General features: G+C 39.8%; 1 pseudogene; it reads right to left on the bottom strand.

The window, feature by feature from the left end:
• Positions 1–2947: 2947 nt before the first annotated feature.
• Positions 2948–3047, bottom strand: LOC129065308 (uncharacterized; annotated as a pseudogene).
• Between the last annotated feature and the right edge of the window lie 12690 nt (positions 3048–15737).

Genomic DNA, 15737 nt, shown 5'->3' with positions numbered 1-15737 from the left:
TTCTTACTTGCATTTCTCATTTACAGACTATAACTTAGATCCAAGTTAAAGTAAGAAAGATGTTTAGGAAATGAGAAACTCGGCTGTTAAGACGTGATCAGGCACATTCTGAAGAATTAGCCAGCAGCTGAGGAAGTAGTTTCTGGAATGATGAGCAGCACCTCAATCACTGTATTACAAAAGACTACATTGTCCCATTTCAGCATCCAGAAAATAACCTGGCATGGTCAGCAGCCATTAGCAACGGGGTCTCATGTGACTAACCATGACCTCCTGGTTTCATTCTATGGTTGTTTTTCTCTACCTGGGTTAGTGGTGAAGAAAACTATATACCATTGAGTCAAGTATATCTACCATTATTCTCTCAACTCAATAGCAAACAACTTAATCTTTTATTCCCCATACTAATCAGTTAAAGAAATAACGCATCTTGGCTTCTGTAATATCTTAGAAATTGTTAGTGTGTTTCTTTCGCAGTGCCCAAAGCTCAGTTCTTTGGTTTATGGGTGTTTTATGTCCCTTGGGAATGACGAATGGCAACTATTTAGGAAAAACCACTAAATGAAAGATGTCATAGCAAAAGAACTAACAACACTGACATTAGAGTAGCTAGTATTTACCTCGTAGTGTCTACCTAATAGTAAATAGAAGAACAAAAATTATTTTTTACAGATTTAATGAGATAGAATTGATATATAGAAAAGTGCACATATGTAATGTATGCACTTCGATAAGCTTGGACATACACATACACCTGCCATACTATCACCGCAGTCAAGGTAATAAATACAGCCATCGCCTCCGAAAGTTTCCTTGTGTCCCTTTGCTCTGTGCGTGTGTCTGTGGAAAGAACGTTTAACACGAATGTACCCTCTTAATTTCTTAAGTGTTCAGTACCATATTGTTGACTATAGGCACTAAGTTGTCCAGCTGATCTCTAGGATTTATTCATTCTGTATGACTCTAACTGTACACTCACTGAACAGCTTGGCATCATGGATTCCAGGTCCATCCGTGTTGCTGCAAATGATAGGATGTCTTTCTTTTTTAAGGCTGAATAACACCCCACTGTATGCGCACACCACACTTTCTGCATCCATTTAGTAAATACCAAATCATTTCAATCATCACCAAAATATCCATCACAGGGAGACTGGTTAAATAAACTGGTACAGCCACAAATAAAAAATATGTAGCTTTAGAAAAAATGAGGACACCATCTACAAACATGGAAACATCCAGGATATGTGAAAAGGCAAGGTGCAGAGGTCTGTGTGTGTTACCTTTCTTTTTCTAAAAAAAGCTAAGATGTTTGCCTGTGCTGGAAGCTGTTAACAGTGTTTGCTTGTGTTGAGTTGGCTCTGACTCCTGGCCACCCTATGAATGAGTGACGTCCACACTGTCCTGTCCTCAACAACCCTGCCTGCTCAGCCTCTGTAGACTCGTGACTGAGGCTTCTTTGATAGAGTCAAGCTATCTCAAATTTGGTCTTTCTCTCTTCCTGCTGCCTTCTGGTTTTTCTGCATTACCGTCTTTTCCAAAGAACCCTGCCTTCTCATAATGTGCCTGAAGTAGGACAGCTTCAGATTTGTCACTTTTGCCACCAGTAGTGTTTCAGGCCTGATTTGCTCTAGGGCCCACTTGTGTTTCTGGTGGTCTGAGGTATCCAGCCCTCCAACACATTATTTCAAATGAACCATTTTTTGTCCTATTGAGCCTTTACAGTCCAAGTTTAGTATCCGTACATATTAATTGGGAATATGAGGCTGTGAATGACCTTAGCTTTGGTCTCTAATGACACATCTTTGCTCTTGGTGATCTTCCCCGATGCTTCCATTGCTGCCCTTCCAAGTCTCAGTCTTCTCTTGATTTCGTGGCTGCTGTCTCCATTTGAATTAATGACTGAACCAAGGTAAGCAAATCTTTACCAATTTCAATGTCTGTGTTGTCTTTATTAAAGTTGTGTTTTTCCTCTATAGTCACGATTTTTGCCTTGATGTAGAAGGCCATGATAATTGAGCATGTGAGGATATATATATTTGAACCATATTAATTGTTAGGATGTATAATATTGAACCGTGTTAACATTAACTATTTACAAAGCCAATTTAAAATTTTGACCTTCAATTCAGAGGTCAACATGAGATTCACAGCAACATTATTCATAATAGCCAGAAATAGGCAACAACCCAAATGTCTTAATTGATAAATGGATAAACACAAGGTGGTATATCCATACATTGGAATATTACTTAGCTATAAAAATGAATAAGGTACTGGTACATGCTACAACATGGGTGAACCTTGAAAACTATGCAAACTGAAAAAAGCCAGACACAAAAAGCTACAGTGTATGATTTCATTTATATGAAATGTCTGGAAGAGAGAAATCCATAGAGACAGAAAGTAGATGAATGGTTGCCAGAGCGGGGCGGGCAGGGGAATGGGAGGTGACTGTTAATGAGCGTGGGGTTTCTTGTGGGGTGATTTGTGACCAGTTCTTTGATAGCATGTGAGCTTAGAACCCCCGAAATGAGTCCCCTGATGGAAATGGACTTTATTCCTTAAAAATGAAGGTTAATAAATTTAACTCCTTTTTGCACTTTCACTGTTTTCAAGCATTTAATATTGGAAGAAGAAAAATACCCCTGTCACTAATACATAAGGAATTGATGCAACAAAAGATCTGGTTCTGTTCACCTTCCCAGGGGTTTTCATGGTTTGTCCAATAGAATGTACTGATACTAAAAGATACAGTTAACTTGTTTGTCCCAAAGACTTGATAAATGAGGCAGTCTTCTGAAAGCGTTAACCAAAATATATTACCGCAATTATTAGTAATAGGACTTTTCCCTAAGTGGACCCTCTATGCCATTTTTTTCATTTTCTTAGTTTAATTTCATCTTTTTCCCAAACTCAATTTAAACCTTCAGCTTTTTTTAAGGACAAAAATGCACACCACAAGCTTCAGGTCATCCTCATGCAGGGGTGCTGTTTGTCTTCTCTGTATGGTCCAATTTCAGGATGTGCACTGCCGAAGCCAGTGCCAAACCTTCAGCTTTTAATTAATTTACCACCATGTCTTTTGCTTTACTACAAAGCTTATAGGAGGAAACAATAGGTCTGTTTTTGATCCAATTAATTGTAAATGTAATTCAAATTGCAATAAATACTCGCAAGTTCACACTACATCAGCAGCCAACGGAGGAGCCCTTTTTAAAACAAGTACTTCTATTTACTTTTTTTATCAAATTGTTTGAAAAAAAAATATTACTGCTCACGGAATAATAGGAATATAAAGTAAGATCAGAAAGAAGAGTAAAGTCATCCATAATCTTAAAACAATGCCTGTCGTTATTTTTATTTTTTCCCCCCTCAAGCTTTAAGGGAGTATTTTTTTAATAGATTTTGAATGTTCATAAACTTTACATTAAAATTTAACATGCAAAACAATATGAGACATCATGTATATGGACAAATGCAGGGACTAGCAGCACAAATCCTGCATCGGGATGGTAGAAACCACGTTCAGGGTGGTGGTTCCCTCTGGAAGAGAGATGCTGGGGTCGGGGAAAGGAACTTCACTGGAGCCAGAAAAGTCAGGGTTCTTGAACAATAACTAAAGCAAATATAGCAAAATCTTAAGATGTGACTGAGTGGTGGTACACATGTATTTACTATGTTCTCTACTTTTCTGTATGCTTGAAATATTTCATAATAAAGAGATAAGGTAGATTGCCATCCTAATTGTATCTAAGTTCATAATTCAATGCCCATTAGCCAATTTTTATTATCCTGATAGCTTTCCCAATTAAGAGGGTGGAAATCCTTATTGATCTTCTGGCACAATTATTTCAAGTGCCCCATTTAAAGTATCAGTATGCAGCCCTGGCTGGTGTGGCTCAGTAGATTGTGTGTCATTCTGCGAAGCAAAACGTCGCTGGTTTGATTCCCAGTCAGGACACATACCTGGTTTGCAGGCCAGGTCCCTGGTTGGGGGCCTGTGAGAGGCAACTGATCAATGTTTCTCTCGCACATCGATGCTTCTCTCTCTCTTTCTCCCTACCTTTCCCTCTCTCTATAAGTAAATCTTTTTTAAAAAGTTTATGTAATGTAACAGTATACAGGAGAAATAATATATTAGAAATTATATCCTTGATTAGCCACTTATTAGGAACCAAATTTAGAAGACAAAAAAAGAACCCTGGCTGGTGTGGCTCAGTGGATTGAGTGCCGGCCTATCAACCACAGGGTTGCTGGTTTGATTCCCAGTCAGGGCACATGCCTGGGTTGCAGTATGCCCAGTAAGGGGCGTATGAGAGGCAACCATACATTGATGTTTCTCTCCCTCTCTTCCTCCCTTCCTTCCCCTCTCTCTGAAAATAAGTAAAATATTTTTTTAAAAGAGTCAAAAAAGAAATACCAGTTTGCTTTATTTCTTAACCTTCCACAAATTTTAATTACACTGCTGTAAGCCCACCACATTTATAATTACATATTTAGAAATTTCGTGAACAGAAAAGTCTCAACTCTGCACTTAAGTTCAATGTCAAGGGAAAAAATAATTGTGATCATTGTTGTATTGGAGTGTATAAGTCAGGCACAAGAACTAGAACCAGATCTAGTTCATTAAAAGGAAACTAAAACACGTTATTTAAATAAAATTGGACGAAATTTGTCTTCTTCTGAACCTGTGTTTAAAAGACGACAAAGATAAAATACAGTGGTAGGACAGAGATCAAAATGATTAGCACCTACTATAAAAGGGAAACTTTAATGAACAAAACAAGCAAGCAAAATAGAACCAGAGACATGGAGATAAAGAACAAACTAGCAGTGACCAGAGGGGACAGTGGGAGGGAGATAACGGGGAAGGAAGGGGCACGGTTGTCAAGGAACATGTATAAAGGCACATGGACAAAGTCAAAAGGGGGAAGGATTGAGGGTGGGCGGGGCGGGGAAAATGGAGACAGCTGTACTTGAACAACAATAATATACAAATATCTTTTAAAAAAGAAACGGAAACTTGAGCTCTGAAGTTGAACAATTATCCAGTTTCACCGATGCTGGATGTTTTTCCCCATTATTGGCTTGATATTTCACTTCTCTGTTCACACACTGTATTGTCAATATTAAGTGACTATAACATTAACGGGGGCTGAACCATTTCTGATGAAATGTCTCAAATATCCAGTCACAATTTATTAACGTGTACCATACAAGATTCCTCTATCTTTTCAAGGTCCATCACTTGTAATCCAAAATCTTTTATCGATTTGCTAAAGGCCATGCATGTGTTATTAGAATCTAGTAACTAACTTGAAAAGCTCGTTTCTTGTTAGGAACAAATCTAACCCTAGGTGGCGCTGTTTTCCACACTCAGGCTTTTCTGTCTTCCCATCAAGGTGGACTGCGGAGGGTTGCTAGGGTACAGGTTTTCTGGTAATCATAATGAAATGAAAGCACTGTGGGGACCATGGGAGATGCCCAGGATGCGTTCATGATAGGGTCATAAAAATGAAAAGCTTAAGTGCAGCTATCAATCCATTTACACTTTCCTGCAGCTTTAAGTTTCCTTAGACTTTTCCGCTCATGATAAAAGTCAGATTTATAGATAATTTCCCTCATACTCTATAATTGAACAATTGTAATACTGGAATATCTCAGCTAATTATACCTTTGTTGTAATTCTTGGGAGATAACATTGTAGAATCAGCCAACCAATTCCAAAGCAAAATTGTGCCCACAATATTTTCCCAAAACAAACCACTTATTTTCATCATTCCTTATTTTATTGTTTTTGCCTTTCATCTTTTTGGTACTAGACAATTATAAAGAAATAATCTCTTTATAACAACCCACAAACATGATCAAATCAAGACAAAATTGTGTTAATTATACCTTATGTTGGTACCATCATTATTGTCTCAATACCGAACAAATCTTCTAAAATTCTATTATTGTCATTTGCTTTTTACACATTAAGCTTTATGAAGTTAAGAAAATATTCTTTATTACTACAGTCCATCAGCATTTTAATCCTATGTTCTAAGTGCTTAAGAACTTTAGCATCCAAATATAATAAAATTTAACTAATTTGAAAAATGGTGAATAATCTAACTTATAGAATATTTTATGGTGAAAACATTTCCCATGTGCAGTTGAATTAGGCAAAGGGTATACTTTTTAAAAAGTCACAATAGATTTATTTCAATGTTAATAAGCTACAAATAGTATTAAATTTCTTTAATCATAAAACAATTACTGAACCAAAAATTTTAATACCCTAATTCCTTAGGTATCTTTAAGGTAAACTGTATTTTAAGTGGAATTCTTTTTATATAAAGTAAGACATTTCTTAGAGATTTTATTTATTTATTTATTTACTTATTTATTTGTAGAGATTGGGGAAGGGAGGAAGAAAGAGAGGGAGAGAAACATTGATCAGTTCCCTTTCATATATGCCTTGACCTGGGACTGAACCCGCAAGTCAAGCCAGTGCCCTGACCAAGAATCGAACCGAGGACCTTTTGCTTTGTGGGAGGACACCCACCCAACTGAGCCATACTGGTCAGGGCTAAATTAAGACATTTTTAAAAAAGAAATTTCTTTGAATGTACTACTTTTAAAAATCATTAACTACTTAGGGGTTAAGTAATCCAAATTAATTTTTAAGCAATAATATTTTCTTTTGCATTGTACTGTTAGTGAGAAATTCAATTATAGATGTATAGATGCTAAAAATACACGAGGAAAAGGCATAGTGAAACATTGCCTTGCTTCCAAAACTCTGTTTGGAGCTCTGCTGTAGAGAGACTTTAAAAAAGGTTTTTATCTAAAACAGTGAGTAGGATGTTAACTTGCAATAAAGTGAAAGCCCTTAGAGTTGTACTATTCCTTTCTCTGCCTACAGGATTCTAGGTTAAGGAATAATGAATTTTGTTTCTAAAACTGCTTTTCACGGAGCTAATTTTAGTCCCTTTGGGGAAGAGATTGGAGAAAGGAAGGTAGAGTTTTTCTTGCATGCTTTCATGATCAATTGACTTTAGTACTATACATCCCAATGAACTTGGCCATTCTAACCAAGTATGCTTAAAGATTTTCTGAAATCAAAAGGAAAAAAGGATAGAATCCAATTCTGCCGTCAAATGTTTGGTTCCTAAAGTAAAATATACTTAGATTGTTAGCTTTGTGTAACTATCTTCTCAAAATAATGAATCACAAAAAAGTGAGTTAGTGATGTTTTTAGCATCAAAATTTCAATTTAGAGTAGCTGTAGTTTTTGATAAATAGTGAGTTGGGGGTACGGTTTTCTACTGCTGCATGGAGACTACCCAAAACGTCGTGATTTGAAACCATAACCATTTGATTGGTCGCAGCTCTGTGGACCATCAATTTGACCTAAGCTCAGTGGGGGCAGTTTTTCTGTCGGTCTCGTTTGGGTCCCTTTTGGACCTACAGTCAGATGACAAGTTGGCTGAGGGCTGGCTGGCCCCAGCTGACCTCACTAACACATCTGCCAGTGAGCCCAGGCCGTTGGCCAGAGTGCCTAAGTTGTTCTCCATGGTGCCTACCCAGCAGGGTAGTTCAGACCTTTTCTGCATGGTTCCAAGAGGGCAAGCCTGAAAGCTGTAAGGCCTCTTTTTTTAATTTATTGATTTTGGAGAGAGAGAGAGACAGACAGAGAGGGGACGAGAAAGAGGAAAAAATTGATTTGTTGCTCCACTTATTTATGCATTCATTGGTTGATTTCTTATATTTGCCCTGATTGGGGATCGAACCCACAACCTTGGTGTATCCACACAACACTCTAACCAACTGAGCTAAGCAACTGGCCAGAGCCATTTCCAGTGCTTTCTGTTGGCCAGAGCAAATCATAAGGCTGGCCTAGATTCAAGGGAAGGGAAAATCTACTCTACCTCTTGGCAGGAAGAACTGCAGATAGTCCGTGGCCATGTTTATTTATCATACTAGATGATTTAGATCAACCATTCAAAAATGTCAAAATAATATCCTAAAAGTATTGAAGAGCTGAAAGGACAATTGTGAACCTCCAAGCTAATTTTGAATTGGGGAATGATCCCCTGTAATCAGAGAGATAAGCTATCAGGGTACCAAAGATGAATAGGCTTCACACTTGGAATCCAGGGGTCCAGGATTGGGACACATTCAAAATAAAGAGAGTCTCACAGGCACTTCTCCAGCATTACGGAAGGACCCAAAAGGACCACACCTCCAGGATGAGGTGTGGATCTACTCCTCCCCCCACTTCCCAGGAGGCTACGGGGAAGGCTGCCGTGGCTGTGAGCAGAGATGGAGAAGAAAGAAAAAAGGTGACGATATTGGGCTCTGCCTGGGTTTGACACAGCAATTACTTTTGTGGCCTTGGTCTGGTTGTTTAACTTGTTCGCATCATTCCCTCATCTAGAAAGTAAAAAATAACAATCTCCACCTCTTAGAGTTGTGAAGATTCAGTGAAAAAATACATACAAATTGCTTAGAATGGGTGTCATGTGCAAATGCTCAATAAATGTTAATCTACCTATTATCATTTAATAGACATATAGTGCTAGGGGTTTTCTCCCTCCTTCTGGATCCTCCTGGTCCCTTTGTGCCCTGTGCCCAGATCAAAATGTCATAGGCCCACAGAGGCCAGGCAAGAAATGTAAATAGGTAAAAGGGAAAGTAAAGAAAACAGGGAGCCCTGACCAGTGTGGCTCAGTTGGTTGGGTGTCGTCCTGCAAAGCAAAAAGTCCAAAAAGTTGCCAGTTCGATTCCTGGTCAGGGCACATGCCTGGGTTGTGGGCCAGGTCCCCAGGTGGGACACATACATGTGACAGGCAACCAACCCATGTTTCTCTCCCTCTTTATCTCCCTCCCTTCCCCTCTTAAAAAAGAAAAAAGAAAACAGAGAGAGACAGAAATCTGTAGAAACAGATTACATACCCTGTGTGAACAGGGATTGTAGGCCCCTGTTACAATATCTTCGTTAGCACAATCCTCCTCATATAAAGTAGACATTTGGGAAGTAAGAAGAGACTACAATATGCTCTGGCTGCTGTGGCTCAGTGGATTGAACGCCGGCCTGCGAACCCAAGGGTCGCTGGTTTGATTCCCAGTCAAGGCAAATGCCTGGGTTGCTGGGCCAGGTCCCCGGTGAGGGACGCAAGAGGCAACCACACAGCGATGTTTCTCTCCCTCTCTTTCTGCCTTCCCCTCCCTCTAAAAATAAATAACTAAAATATCTTAAAAAAAAAAGAATAGACTACAATAATTCAGAAGCTCTTGGGAGACAGGTTACCAAAGTCTAAAAAATATCGCATGTCCTTAAAAAGGAAGAGCCAGAATTTGAATCTAGATCAGTCTTCAGGGCAAAATGCCTCTGAGGATTAACATAAAGTATTAAACCTCTGGTTTATAAAATGTTGCTCATGTGAAGCGATAGGTAGGCAAAAAATTATATTTATTGAGTTGTCACTATATATTCAACTTAATTGCTTTATGTACTTTATCATTATCACATTTAATTCTCATAAATGCCCTTTAAGTAAGGTAACACTATTTCCACTGTGCCTAGATAATTTATTGAGTTATTACAATATGGTTTGTCTCTACTGCATTTTTTTTCCTTTTTATCGCTTGGATAAGGAGAAAGAAATAAATGCTTCTAAGGGCAGTTAGTGAGGAAAGTCAGGAAAGAAAGGGGACAAAGCCCCAAGGGTCCCCCACAGAGACTTGGGAAGGGAACTTCAGAAGCCTCTCAGGTGGGCAGGAGTGGGGAGAAGCAGTGGTCAGTGCTCAAGGAGGTTGATTCTGGGACTAGTATCTTCCTCAGGAACAGACAAACTCCCAGAATCCCTAGAAACTTCTCAGAGAAGTCAAGCGATTTACCCACAGTCAAGGAGCAAGTGAGTAATGAAACTGAGGCTCAAGCCCAAGTGTGTCAGGCTCCAAAGTCAATGCTCTTAAGCAGACTTCTTAACATCCTCGGCTCTCTCCTGATCGTGGGTAACTGTTGTTCTGCCATATGCGTTTCTGCAGCCAAAAACTGGGTAATGTACACTTTCAGAAATGTAACCAAGAGATGGTAGTGGGACAGTAGATAATGAGGTGGTATTCAGCCACCTACCCTAACATCCAACTGCGTTAGCTTTGATTCCACATTCTAGTGCCTGCCACAGGCTTGCTTCCCAGAAATGTGGCTCACTGTCACTCAATAAAGTTGTTAGGATGAATATTTGCAGGTATATTTATTTGCAAGCCTTTATTTTCTACTTCAGTAACCTCTGCCATTAATATTTATTATTAATCCATAAAGCATATGTAATTTTACCTAAGCAGGTGACCCTAAATTAGCAAATTCCTATCCCATCAACCACAGAAGATTTACCTGTTCCAGAAGTCATTCATTTTTTTCATCACTGATTCTCTGGGGGGATTTTAGAGCTTCTTTTCATGGCCATTGCTTCTCAGATAACTGGAAAAATAGCCTAAGCAGCCTTTGAAAGTGCTAGATGTTTGATAAATGCCTAGAACTTCCATTTAAAGTTGAGGGTGGAAGGTGATCCTTTCTCTATGAATAATAACACCAGAAAAGGAAAGAATGCCTTTATACACTTAGGATAAAAAGGACACAGGAATACACTTGATAGTTTAGAGAACAAATATCTTATCCACCTGTCCTGGCAACTGACAGGTGTAGAAATATAGACAAACTAAAATGTCTCTATAAATTGCATAAATGAAATTGATGAAAGAAAAGGCATCTCAGGTAAACAACCACCACTTAGGGAAAAATTGGAAATAAAAAGTTGAAGAAATAATCTACTGTGTCTTGAAACTTTTTAAAAACGACATTTTAAACATGGAGGACAGAGAGAAAGAGAGAGGGAGAGAGGAATTAAAAACCAAACAAGGAAACCAACCAACCCAGAATTCAATGCGGTCAGTAGACTCAAAAGATAAGTCATTGAAAACCCTTATTAGCTAACCCTTTATAGTTCAAAGACAGCGAGAGATGCATGGAACCGACCCAGGTTGAACTTAGCTTTGCGTGTTGCCCAGCTGCCCCACAGACATGTAAGTAAAATCAACGTCTACTGTTGTGTGCCATAGAAATGTTGTGTTTCTTGAACATTTAAAAAATTGTATTTATTGATTTTAGAGAGAGATGGGAGAAGAGACAGAGAGAGAAACATCCATTTGTTGTTCCACTCATTTATGCATTCATTGGTTAATTCTTGTACTTGCCCTGACCGGAATGGAATCCACAACCATGGTATATCAGGACGATGCTCTAACCAAGTGAGCTACTCGGCTACGTGAAATGATGTGTTTTGTCATTACATGCCAATAGCTGATTGATACCATCATAATGTTGGTTAGAAAGGACATTTTTAAAATGGAAAGCAAATGTATAGTGACCCATGAAATGCTCAGAGTCAAATACAAGATATTTGAGACCAGAAAAATACAGTGATTGAAAATTTCCTCGTTAGAAGCACAAAAATCACAAGAAATGATCCTGCAGTGGCTGTAGAGCTGGCTAGGGAACCAAAGCATCAAAGCTGCGGTGAGTCAGGAGCAGAGCCAAGGAATGGGTTGAGCGTCAATCAACTCTACGCTCTGGTCTTGACCGGCGAGGACATACATTATGTCTCCACAGCCAGACACTAGGTCAAGAGCACCAGGTCAAATAGTAGTGGTGCCTAGATAATAATCTATTGTTTTTTATACAATCTACATAAATCCCTGAGATCATAGGAAATCCCCCCGCACGTTTTCAAGTCACTCATAGTTAAAGAAATGAAACCATGTGCAGCGGGTTGTTTCAGTAATGTTTCCCAATTTGGTCACATCTTCCCATATCCACGGCCCCTGAGAGGTCCTCTTATGCAATGACCCTGGGAGACGGAAGTGACTTGCTTTGTCCAATGAGACAACAGTAAATGAAATGCAAGCAAAAGCTTGAAAAGTGATAGCACTTAAGGAATTGCTACCGTTGCTGTTCTCTGGAGCTCCGAGGCCACCAGGTATAGACGTCAGGCTTGCCCGTTGAAGATGAGAAAATCACATGGAAGAGTCAGTAAGTTACCAGCTGAGGGCTCTTAGGCAGCAGAAGGGACAGCTGGCTGCCTTCGCACGCGAGAGCCGCGAGGCTAGAAGCAGAGGAACCATCCACACAGGAAGTGATTGTCGGTTTAAGTCATTACATTTTTTTCAGGGACGTTTATGACACGGTAAAAGCTAACTGATAGACCATGTGAACGACCTCATGGGTTGCCTTCGCAATTCTTAATCCAAAAGAAAGTGGGCCTTGTTTCCACCTCTAACGACTTGGTGATGTGACATTGCGATTTGTAAATAAGAAAAATACATTTAGTCCCCTCCGCCCCCCAGGTTTCCCACACAGGGCTCCCAAACCCTTGCAATTTGCTGTGTGGAGAGCCTTCAAGGTGCCTTCGGTTATGTTAATGAGGTGACTTTGGGAAAGCTCCTAAGTCACCTAGGGATGGAGGCTGGTTGCCAGGGGAACCAACTACGTGATTAGAGAGTTGAAAGTTTCAGTCCCACCCCCAGATCTTTTAGGTGGGAAACAGCTGAAGGATGAATCAATCACCAATAGCTAATGACTTGATCATTCATGCCTGGGTCCTGAAGCCCCCGCAAAACCCCCAAAGCGCGGCATTTGGAGAGCTTCCGAGTTGGTAAATGAGCGCGTGGAGAGAATGGCGCTCGGAGAGCCTGGCAGCTCCGAGCCCTGTCCCCAGGCTTTGTCCTGCGTCTCCTCCACCTGGCTGTTCCTGACTTACATCTTTTTATAGTGCACCGGTCATCTAGTAAGTAAAATGTTCCTCTGTGTTCCACTGCCGGTCTAGCAAATTAATTGGACATCGAGGAGGGGGTCTTGGGAACCTCCGAGCTATAGCCGGCGGGTCAGAAGCACAGGTACAACTTGGACTTGCGACTAACGTCGGAGGTGAGGACAAAGGGCAGTTTTGTAGGACCGAGACCATAACCTGTGGGATCTGTCCTTGTCTCCGGGTACGCAGTGTCGGAACTGAGTTAAACTGTACCCAGTTAGTGTTGGAGAGAGTTATGCAGGGTTGAGCGGGAAGCCCACGCATTGGAATTGGATGCAGAATCATTGGCAGAAACTTTACTAAAGGTTATTATTGAACCATCTGGGGACCTGGGATTCAGCTGATACCTCTTCCTCCCTCAGCCTGCGGATACCCAACACTAAAGTCCGCTTTTACCTCCTGTAAATCTGAAACCCTGGCCTAAACACGGAATCCTACCCATCGTCCTGCAGCCGCCCTGGCTCCTCTCGGATCTGTCCCCCCGTGTAACAGAGGAATCGTTTAAAAAACCTATCTGACTATGTCCCCCCGTCACTGAAAACCCCTGAGTCAGTTTCGGGTATCCCCTGTGTTTCCCCTGAGCTACAGCGCCTCCCAGCGTGAGCCGTCCCCGGCCCCCACCAGCAGCCTCCTCTCTAGGACCTCCCACACCCACCTCTGCCCCAGCCCTCCTGTCCTGCTAATGGGCAGGGGCCGCGCTGCTCCTGCCAGAGCCCTTTCGTGTGCTCTCGCTTTGCCATTGATTCTATTCCTCTCGCCTGCACCGTCACTGACTCTTCCCAACGTCCTCCTCTTAACCTCAGGCCTCACTTAGGGAAGCGTTTTCTAGATCTAGGTCTAGAGCAGGTTATATTCTTTTTTCTTTATTGTACTTACATCTTATTTCATTTTGTGATTGAGTGGACTCACGTTCGTGTGGTTTTAAGTTTAGCGTCTGTTTTCCCAACTACACTATAAACTCCAGAAAGTAGAGAATGCGAAGCTTTGCTTTACCCTGGGAGGTTTAATGTCTAGCGCAGTGCCTGGCACAACACTGGCAGTATGTATTTGTTGGCTGAATGAATGAGTTTGGTATGCAGAGCTATAATTGCACTTGGCATAAATAAAATAGATTCAATACAGGGTTGCTGAATGAATAAGGAATGAATGAATAAACCTGGGATAGGGAAGGGATAGCAAAAGCAAAAACTGTATCTTACATGGCTCTGTCTTCCTTGCACATAAGCTAAATAACTCTTTTTGGAGTGGATGAGCAATCTAATTGGAGGATTTTGAAGGGATAAATAAGGAGGATATGGACAAAAAGAGGACAAGAATTTGTTTTCATTATATTTAAAATAATCAATTAAATGGTCTTTTTGTGTAGACATGGAACTAATTTGTAAATAAAAAATACATTTAAATGGATACTTCTCCGGATGTACAACTATAAACAATGGTGTGATTCCATGGGCTAACACCTTATGATCATAATTACTTTTTCTGTAGTCTGCACAGCAAAGGAAGCCATCAGCAAAATAAAAAGATGACCCACAGTGGAAGAACGTATTCGCTGATACATCTATTAAAAGGTTAATACCCAAAATTTATAAAGTACTTACAAAACTCAACACCAAAAAAACCCCACAAAACCCAATTTAAAAATGGGCAAAGGACCTGAACAGACTCTTCTCCAAAGAGGACAAACTGATAGCCCATAGACATATGAAAAGATAGTCAACATCACTAATCATCAGAGAAATGCAGATTAAAACCACAATGAGATACCATCTCACACCTGTCAGAATGGCTGTCATCAGTAAATCAACAAACAAGTGCTGGCAAGGATGTGGAGAAAGAGGAACTCTCATGCACTGTTGGTGGGAATGCAGACTGGTACAGCCACTGTGGAGAGCTAATTTTCCACTGTGAAAATTAATTTTCAAAAAATTAAAAATAGATATGCTTTTGACCCAGTGATCCCACTTCTGGGAGTATACCAACAGGAACCCAAAACAGTAATTTGAAAGAACATAAGCACCCCTATGTTCATTACAGCATTATCTACAATCACCAAGATATGGAAGCAGCCCAAGTGTCCATTGATAGATGAGTGGATAAAACAACTATGGGGCATTTACACAATGGAATTCTACTCAGCCGTCAATAAGAAGAAAATGTTACCCTTTGCAACAGTATGGATGGGCCTGGAGAACATTTTGCTAAGTGAAATAAGCCAGTCAGAGAAAGACAAGTACCATATGATTTCACTCATAGGTGGAATCTAATGAACAAACTAAACTAATATGCAAAACAGACTCATAGATGGAGAGCAGATGACGGCTAATGGCGGAGAGGGGGGTAGATTGGTGGAGGGATTGAGCAAAAAGGAAAAAAGACTCAAGGGTGTGGACTACAGTGTGGTGATTGCTGGAGGGAAGAAGGGTATAAGGGGGTTAATGGTAATGGAAAAAATACAATAAAAATTTTAAAAATAGAAATAGATCACAACTGTTATTATAGATTGTAATCTGTAATAGATTACAATTAAGTAAGAAAGTAAATATTTAAGAATCATTTCAAAGAAATGATAAATACTATAAACATCACAAAATTCAGATTAGCAGAATGTTTTAATTAATGAATTGCCTGATGCTTCTACAATATTTTTTCTACCTTTAGCTGTATACTCTTTGAGTGCCTCTTTGAATGACAATTTTGTTGTATAATCTTCTATAAGAACAATAAAGTATACTTCAGTCTTCCAAAAAAATTTTTCTATAGCCTACAGGATGAATTCTCTTGGTTTGTAAAACACAATTTTCCCAGCAGAAAAATAAGCATAAGTTGAATTCAACTTTCTTAAACATAATAGAAATCAAAATGGAACATATG

This window comes from Pteronotus mesoamericanus, unplaced genomic scaffold (genome assembly GCF_021234165.1).
Source record: "Pteronotus mesoamericanus isolate MK-2021 breed Mesoamerican mustached bat unplaced genomic scaffold, CSHL_Meso_final contig_173, whole genome shotgun sequence".
NCBI lineage: Eukaryota > Metazoa > Chordata > Mammalia > Chiroptera > Mormoopidae > Pteronotus > Pteronotus mesoamericanus.
This window is presented reverse-complemented; position numbering and strand designations above follow the sequence as displayed.